Below are 6,335 nucleotides of genomic sequence, written 5' to 3'. Positions count from 1 at the left end.
GGTCTAAAGCGTTGCGCTACACTGCCCAGCTGTCATCCAATGCGATGGTCCAGAACTTCCGCACCTTTAAGTGCTGTCTTGCAGTGCGCGAAACTTGCTCTGCAACGGCTCTGCCCTTTCACGCAGCGCTGCACCCTTGGCCTCGCGTAATGGAAGCGAACAGCTGGTAAAGCCTTCGTGTGCGTGTTTGCGTAACCTTTGAATTGAAGCCCGTTATATGTCGGCCTCTGCTTACTTGTTTACAGAGCATTTTAAAGTTACGCCGAAATAACGAATACAAGAAAGAAATTTTGCCGCCCGCTTAACTTGACTACCAGCAGTATTTCGACCAGGAATAAAATTATTCTACAAACTTTCATCTCATCGTCAGCACTGTCGAGGGCCAAGAGAGAAGCGTAAAAAGTGCAGCGACAATACGGAGGTAACTGGGCTCGTTTACGTTGACGCGATGGGCGGGATGGCACACTCGGTGGTGATTTCAGCCGTGGGAAGCCTTGTTCTACAGCAGCCGTCTATACGTCGCCTCATCGTTTTCACACGACGCGAAATGTAATAGCTTTTCTGGTCACGCCTAGGCTATACAGTGACGTCGCCGAAGAGTTTTGTTATTCTACCGCAACAGATAGTCGTCATCGTGAGCAGTGGCTGCACTGAATTTGGATTTTGGGTTTGCATTTGGATATGTAGCTTTCCTTTTGAATCGGTTTCAGCGATTGGGGTGTTGCTGGCGATGCACGGCAGAAAATCAGTGTGTTTCACGTCCCAAAGCTGCCCTTGCGCTATGAGATAAACAATGGAGGGCTTTAGGTTGAGTTCGACCACAACGGGTTCTTTACCGTGCACTGACAACGCACAGCACACGAGCGTGTTCGCATTTCGCTTGCGTCCGTGTGTGGCCGACGTTTCAGGCATTCGATCACACGACCTTGGGTGGATGTGAAAAACCCTGTGGCGGTAGTGTGGTGCACTCTGGCTGGGGCAGAGAGAGAGAGTGAGGCAGAGAAGAAAGAGTGCGCTGCCCGTGCACTCTCCTCCTCCCAGCGAGCTCGGCTACTACAGCTCGGCCAGCGCCGCCTCTATTCATTCTTTGCCCACCGCGTTCCAGTTGGCGACGAAACCCCAGCTACTCCAACCGTACAAGGGATGTGCAGCGTTCCGGCGCGGGCTTCAAAAGGCACCACTGCACCGCCGCTGCTGCCGTACATTCGTTCCTGGAAAATGATGGCCTGAAACCAGCCCGCGTCGTTCGAAGTTTTTTCAGTGGTTGTGCCGCCATCTGTGGAGCTTGCGGAGAGTCGTCGCGCGGACGTTGCAGCCTACAAACTGTCTGACCGACTCAGTGGCAATCCCCTTCATTCAGCGCGGGGCTGCGCTCAGTACGCGATGAACCCGAACTGGGGTAAGTGATTTCGAAGCATTGTCATGTGCACCATTTATTATTCTGAGACATAACAGTACAGCGATACAATATGAGAGCCTGCTCGTATTGCACCTCGAACATACCAGAGTATGGGCAGCGCTATGTTTTCTCCGCCTAGAGTGTTAACGCACCTCAAATGGGCACGTGCGAAGGACGCGGCTCCGGCCTTGAATGATAAGTTATACCACGCTGCCTCTCTCTCTCTCTCTATCTTTCTCTCTCTCTATTAAAGCACTCTAGGTGCTGAGAAGTTCTAAAGTACGGGAGTTTTTCTCCTCATCATCGGCGCTGCTGTTGAACTTAGTGTGCTCTTTGCATTTGGGATCAATTTCGAATAAAAACACACCTGCGCGCCTCCTCACTAAAAACAGGAAATGCGTTCCTACTGTGAAGGAGACCGCAGTCGCGCTAACGCCTCAGGTCGGGTGCTATGCTGTCACTATCGGAAATCGTTCAGACTTGCAATCGTCATTCGGAACCAACACTCATGTCGACTACCAAGTTCACGTTAATAATATAAACAGTTGCTTGTTGAATTCTAAATTACCTACAGGAAAGTGCACCGCAAATTTCTAAGAAAACCGCGTGCGGCACGGTCTGATTACCACACGCGAAGCAGCACCGGCCACGATTTGGCAATTTCGCCTGGAGGCTGAGCAACTGCGCTGACTCCGACTCCGCGCAGGAGGAAACCTTGCGGAAGAGTTTCGGATTAACTTCGAATTCAAGCTTCGGCTCGGGCTTCGACAGAGAGGCAGAAAGGACAAACAAGGTGCAAAACTTGTGTGTATCAGTTAGAAAAAAACTTGCTAGTTCCAGTCGTGACCCTTTGACTTCGTCCTGTTGCGCGTTTACTTCGGATTCCATCGAATGTTTAAGGTAAGGTGTAGGGCTGCAAAATGACTGCCCCGTTGGATTGCGGAAGCCAGTAAAGAGTCACAGTTGGTCAGACCCCGACTGTAGGCACAGCATCTACAAGACTGAATTTTTGTTTTTAACGCGATAGCATTAAAGGCCCCGTTACGCAGAAAATCCGGCGTCGCCGTTGTCGGGGACGGCGTTGTGAGCTTAAAATAACTGCCGTGGCTCTTCCAGGCGGTCCGCAGAGAGAAACCTATAAGAGGCAGGTGGGCCACCTACGTCACGTGACCTTGCAGCGTCATCACAACCTGCCCACCGGATAGTGAGCAAACTTCCCGCCGTGGCAGGTGGCAGTTAAATTAATGATTGGTCCTCGGGAAGAGCAAGCAACCTGGGCCGCACAAACTCCACCGACGGCAGCACCTGTCATCGCAGGCCAGTTGTTCATCGCTTAACCGCTGCACCGCTGCGCCAGGAGGGGTATGATGACTCCCAAGGATCTATGAATGTAAAGAAGAGAGTGACCTTCTGCATATATGGGCATTAACCCATTACCCTCTCGCGTGTTACGTCTCGCCTACCTACGACGCGCGGTATAGCCGGCGCGGATGCAACGGACGCCGCGGCTTCGTTCATCGCCGCCGCGACGCCTCCCGCCAAGCGCGTCCAGGCATGTTTCAGTGCCACGTGTCGTCGTGCGTGCGTGTGTGTGTGTGTGCTTGTTTTGCCCACGCTTGTCAAAGCGCGGCAGCCGGGGAGAGGAGCTCCTCAACTGGGAGGCGAGGAGGTCTGACCGGCGCCGGCCTGGCGGACGCGCCCGTCACGCCTGAACATGTTCAAGCGTCGCCGTATCGGATGACTCTTCCCAAGCCGTTCCCTCTTGCCCTCGACTCCGAGGGTATAAAAAAAGACAGCTGCGCCGGACGGGAGAGCCTTCGATTCCTTCCTTCGAGTAACGTGGTCGCCCTGACCGGCTGCTCTTTTTGAGATGCCAGAATAAACAAGTTGTTCTGTTGCCAGTCGAGTCATCCTTTGCCGGGACCTTCGGATGTTTCCAGCTTTGCCCCAGGCCGCCAGGCCAACGCTACCCTTGGGGCTTGCAACCCAAATGCAACAACTGGTTGCCAGCGGTGGGATCCCGACAACGGAGGCCAGCAGCGAAGATATGCGGTCCACTGTATGCTGAGCAGCACAACGACCATCCGGGAGCAGTGCAACGAGCCCTGTGTGATGACTGGTTGCCTGCAGCGGAACGACTGCGCTGAATTCTTGGCTGCGAGGTTTGGTGAGTGCGGGACTTTCTTCTGAGTTTTGCCAGGCTTTTGTTAGTGTCAGAAACAGAGCTGGTAATTGTGTTGTCGTTGCTGCCGGGTTAGTTTGCGGCAAGACAATAGTAGGCAGTAGAGAAAGCAGCATTCGGAGCAGCCATGGATTTGAAGTCGTTGCGCAAACCGAAATTGCTGGAGCTTGCAAGAGAGTTGGGTCTTGATGTCTCAGACAAACTCAGAAAACCAGAACTGCTAAGGGCGATTCTTGAGTTGGAGGCTGAGGATGACGAGCTGTCGGAATGCCTTGAGACCATTGAGGAGAGGGAGCAAAAAGAGAAAAACGAGCGCGAACGTAAAGAGCAAAAAGAGAAAGACGAGCGCGAACGTAAAGAACAAAAAGAGAAAGAGGAGCGCGAACGTAAAGAACAAAAAGAGAAAGAGGAGCGCGAACGTAAAGAGCAAAAAGAGAAAGAAGAGCGCGACCACGCTTTAGAAATGAAGCGTCTCGAGGTAGAGATGGAACGCGCTCGTAATGGAAGTCAGGCACACGGTGCAGGAGAACGGGTATCGTTCAAAATGACTGACCTGATGCGGCCGTTTAAGCTTGGAGAGGACATTGGTTTGTTCCTGGTTAACTTTGAGCGAACGTGCGAGAAGCAGGGGTTCTCTCGGGAAACGTGGCCACAGCGCTTGCTCACTTTGTTACCCGCCGAGGCGGCCGACGTAGTCGCTCGCTTGAAGAGAGAGGAGGCAGAGGATTTCGACCAAGTGAAATCAAGTCTGCTAAAAAAGTACAGGCTGTCAGCGGAGGCGTTCCGTCGGAAGTTTCGGGAAAATGAAAAAGGCAGAAATGAGTCATATACAGAGTTTGCCTACAGGCTTATGTCAAACATGCAGGAGTGGCTCAAAGAAGAGAAAGCGTTTGGTGACCACGAGAAAATTCTGCAGTGTTTCGGGCTGGAACAGTTTTATAGTCGGTTACCTGAGAACGTGCGGTATTGGGTCTTGGATAGGCCAGACGTTAGTACAGTGGCTAAAGCCGCCGAGCTAGCCGAGGAGTTTGTGACGCGTCGGGCTCGCGGAGCTAAGGACGGTCAAAAGGGTGAATTTGGCTCCAAGTCTGAGAGGCCGAAGTTCACACCCATGAGAGCAAGGGGGGACACGCGTAGTGCGGATGCGAGTGAAAGCAGTCCGACCGAACGTAAGGAGACGGCGGCAGCCGAAGCCGAACGCAGAAAGCGGTTCGAGGCGAGGCAAGCGCGCGTGTGTTATACGTGCCAGAAGCCGGGTCACTTTTCGGCGCAGTGTCCAGAAACAAAAAGAGAAGTCGTGTGTTTGTCATTATGTAGCACTGACGAGAACATGAAGCTTCTCGAGCCTTACATGCGAGACTTCCTCGTGAACGGGAAAGAGTGCCGAGTGCTTCGTGATTCCGCAGCTACAATGGATGTAGTTCACCCCTCTTACGTAGAACCCGATATGTTCACGGGCGAGTGCGCATGGATCAAGCAAGCCGTGGAAGCTCACAGCGTGTGTCTGCCCGTAGCAAAAGTGGTTATTGAAGGACCTTTCGGAGCAATTGAGACGGAGGCCGCAGTGTCATCTATGCTGCCCCCCCAGTACCCGTACCTATTTTCGAACCGGTCCGATCACCTCCTGCGCGAGAAGGGTCTTTTGTTTGGTGAGGCCAGCGTTCAGGCCTTAACCAGACCGAGAGTTCGGGAGCTCGCTGCAAAGGCGGTAGTTGCGGGGCCGACGTTGTCGAACAATGAGAAAGGGTCGGAGGCGCAGCAAGCTGATATTCCGAGCACGTCCGAACTGGATAAAATTGAGCCTGTAGCGTTGAAGGCACCAGGTACTGGAGAGGAAATGCCTGACACGGGAAAGTTAGAAGAGCTTCCGGTCGAGCTTCCGGGACTAGGCTCAGTGACGAACAGGGAAGACACTGATCAGGTCATTAGTGACTTAATCAGTAAAGCACCGCTGTCGCCTGAGCAGAAAACCGAACTACACCAACTCTTACAAGAGTTTCAAGGTCAGTTCTCTGAGAGGCCTGGTAGGACTTCTGTCCTTACTCATGATATAGAACTTACCTCGCCAGAGCCAGTACGATCCAAGGCGTACCGGGTGTCACCCCGCCAGCGCGATATTATGGAGGCTGAGGTAAAGAAAATGCTACAGCTCGGTGTTATTGAGGCGGGTGAGAGTGATTATACCTCCCCTTTGATTTTAGTTGAGGTACCGGGCAAGGAACCTCGTCCTTGCGTCGACTACCGCAGGCTTAATTCTATCACTAAGGATCAAATTTATCCGATCCCTAACATCGAGGAGCGCCTTGAGAAAGTTAGTAGCGCTCAGTTTATTTCCACCCTAGATCTTGTCAGGGGTTATTGGCAGGTTCCACTTACAGAGGAGGCTAGTAGGTATGCGGCGTTCATTTCACCAATGGGAACATTCCGTCCTAAAGTTTTGAGTTTTGGTTTGAAGAACGCGCCATACTGCTTTTCAAGCCTCATGGACAAAGTGTTGCGAGGACAGGAAGAATTCGCTTTACCGTATTTAGACGACGTAGCGATATTCTCCGCATCCTGGTCTGAGCATATGGCACACTTGCGGGCAGTGCTAACCCGCCTGCGCGAAGCGGGCTTGACAATCAAGGCTCCCAAGTGCCAATTAGCACAGGCCGAGGTTGTCTACCTCGGTCACGTGATTGGACAGGGTCGTCGCCGCCCCTCTGAAATAAAGGTGGCCGCTGTGCGAGACTTCCCGCAACCGCGCACGAAGAC

This window comes from Amblyomma americanum, chromosome 1 (assembly GCF_052857255.1).
Source record: "Amblyomma americanum isolate KBUSLIRL-KWMA chromosome 1, ASM5285725v1, whole genome shotgun sequence".
NCBI lineage: Eukaryota > Metazoa > Arthropoda > Arachnida > Ixodida > Ixodidae > Amblyomma > Amblyomma americanum.
Note: the sequence above shows the minus strand (reverse complement) of the source record.